General features: G+C 77.2%; 1 non-coding gene across 1 annotated transcript; it reads right to left on the bottom strand.

Moving 5' to 3' along the window:
* Positions 1 to 1,568: 1,568 nt before the first annotated feature.
* LOC147574111 (5.8S ribosomal RNA) lies at positions 1,569 to 1,721 on the bottom strand. The gene has a single exon (XR_015244400.1). It is a non-coding gene; the product is annotated as a 5.8S ribosomal RNA (ribosomal RNA).
* Positions 1,722 to 2,500: the final 779 nt, after the last annotated feature.

Below are 2,500 nucleotides of genomic sequence, written 5' to 3'. Positions count from 1 at the left end.
CCAACCGACGACCCCCCCCCCCGCAACGCACCCACAACCCCCCCCTCCTCCAAACCCCTCCGCGAGGGAGGGAGGGAGAGAGGGAGAGAGCGCGAGAGCGCGCGGGAGGGGAGAGAGGCGGGAGGGGAGGGGGGACGGGGAAGGTAAGGGTGCGCACGCGGGACGGACAGGCGGAACGGCGGGCGGGCAGGCGGGAGCACGGGCCGGCGGCACAGGCGGGAGCCCTGCCGGGGTTGGAAGGCGGAGGGGGCGGCGGAGGAACGGGGGTTGTGGGCAGGGCCGAGGCGCGGGACGCGCCGCCTCGCGACGACCACCGGAGGGGGAACCGCGGCGAGCGGCGCGGGGCGGGGGAGCGAGGGGGGAAGCGGGCGCGGGCGTGGGGGGGGTCCGAGCGCGGCGGTCGCCCCCGACCGCCGGCCCTTTTCCCCCCACGCGACACACCCGGCCTTCCCCCCCACACGTCCCACGTGCCCCGCGCTCCCGCCGCGGCCCCGGGCCGGGCCCGGCGGACGGCGCGGCACGCCTCCAACCACGAAAACCCCCGCGGAGAACCACACCGCCCCCGCGACAACGCGGGCTCGGGGCACGCAGTGCGGCGCGGCCGCAACCCGGGGGGAAGCGCGCAGCGGCGGGCGACGCCGCGGCGTCCCGCGGGCCGCCGCCGGGGCACGCATCCCCGGGGCGCAGCCCCGCGCGCGACTCGGCCTCGGCGCGAGCCGCCCCGACAGGGCAAAGGGGGCCGGGATCGCCAGCGGGGAGCGGGGGCGGGGCCGCGGCTCGGGCCCCGGACGCGCGGCCGCGGACCGGGGAGAGGAGGGGGCCACGGCCGGACCGCCGCGGTCGCCGCCCGGGGCAAGGCGGCGAGACCGACGGCGCCCCGGATCCGCACCTCCACCCCCCCACGACGGCCCACGGGACCGCGCGGCACGGGGCACCGCAAAACCCTCCCGAGACCCGGGTGGCGATCCCAAAGACCGCGTGCGGCACGAGGGATCTCCCCCCCAGAGGGACCGCGGCGGCGGCCGCGGCCCTCAGGCGCGAGCTCTCCTCGCCCTTCCCTTTACTCGCGGGCGGCGACCGGCCTCGGCCTCTCCCCCCCACCCCACCTTTCCCCCGCCAAACCACCCCCCCCCACCACCGCCCCACGGGCGCCGGCCCCCAGCCCCCCCCCCCCGTCCCACGCCCTCCCACGTCCCACACACACGCCACCGCCGAGCGGACCCGGCGGGGCGAGGCGGGGGCGAGGGGGGGGGCCGAGGGAGGCGGCGGGGACCGGACACACGGGGCCGGGGAGGGGGCGGGGAGGAGGAGGAGGAGGAGGAAGGAGGGAGGGCGGCAGCGGCGGCCACCGTCGTCTGCACTTAGGGGGACGGAGGGCCCGGCGGCCAGGACGACCCTGTCCCCAGCCCGCGGACGACCCCGCACACCGTACCGCCGCGCAGGCGGGCGTGGCAGGGCGCCCTCGGGCGGGGCTGGGCGCCGGCGGGGCGGGCCCTGCGAGGGAACCCCCAGCCGCGCCTTACCCCCGGGGAGAGACACCCACCCAGGGGAGGCGATTGATCGGCAAGCGACGCTCAGACAGGCGTAGCCCCGGGAGGAACCCGGGGCCGCAAGTGCGTTCGAAGTGTCGATGATCAATGTGTCCTGCAATTCACATTAATTCTCGCAGCTAGCTGCGTTCTTCATCGACGCACGAGCCGAGTGATCCACCGCTAAGAGTCGTACGAGTTTTTTGTGATCGCCGGGAGGGTCAACCCCGAAAAAGGGGCGCCCCCCCAACCTGGCACAGCACAGCCCCGAAGGGTGCCTCCGGCCGGCCAGCAAGAGACAACAAAGACCAGACTCCGAGAGGTCGGAAGGGTTGGAACGACAGGGCAAGTCCGGCAGCCCGCCCCGCCACGCCACACGGACGCGCGGGGCGAGCTCGGAACAACCCCACAGGCGCCCAGGGGGTTCCCGCCTGTCCCCTCCCCCCACACACACCCAAGGGACACGGGGCGCACGCACACGCACACGCTCACGCACCACCCGGCAGCCGCCGGGCAAGCCCCCTCCGGGCAACCGGGGAGGGCCGTGGCGTGGGCGCAAGCGCGGCGGCACCCCGGCCTGGGGCGCGGCGGGGGGGCGGGCAGCGGAGTCTGGAGGAGACACGGGAAGACCAGCCTCCACGGCTCCCCACGGGCCCGACCGCCCCCGACCCGAGGCGGACGGGCGACCCCCCAAGGGTCTTTAAACCTCCGCGCCGGGACGCGCTAGGTACCTGGACAGGGTGGAGGCGGGCGAGGTGGGTGGGGGACGAGGGAGCGCCCGCAACACCGCCAACCACCTCCGACGCCGACCCCCCCGGGGCCGCGGCCGGACCCACAAAGGGCAACCGAGAGCCCCGACGCTGCCGGCCCGTGACGGAGGCTCCGACGGGGCTAACCGCCCCCACAGACCGCCGCCGCCCGACGCCCCTCGCTTCCACCCCCCCCCCACGACCCCCACACGACCCTTCTTC

The sequence above is a fragment of the Puma concolor genome, chromosome E1 (assembly GCF_028749965.1).
Source record: "Puma concolor isolate L17-30 chromosome E1, mPumCon1.1.hap2, whole genome shotgun sequence".
NCBI classification, from domain to species: domain Eukaryota; kingdom Metazoa; phylum Chordata; class Mammalia; order Carnivora; family Felidae; genus Puma; species Puma concolor.
This window is presented reverse-complemented; position numbering and strand designations above follow the sequence as displayed.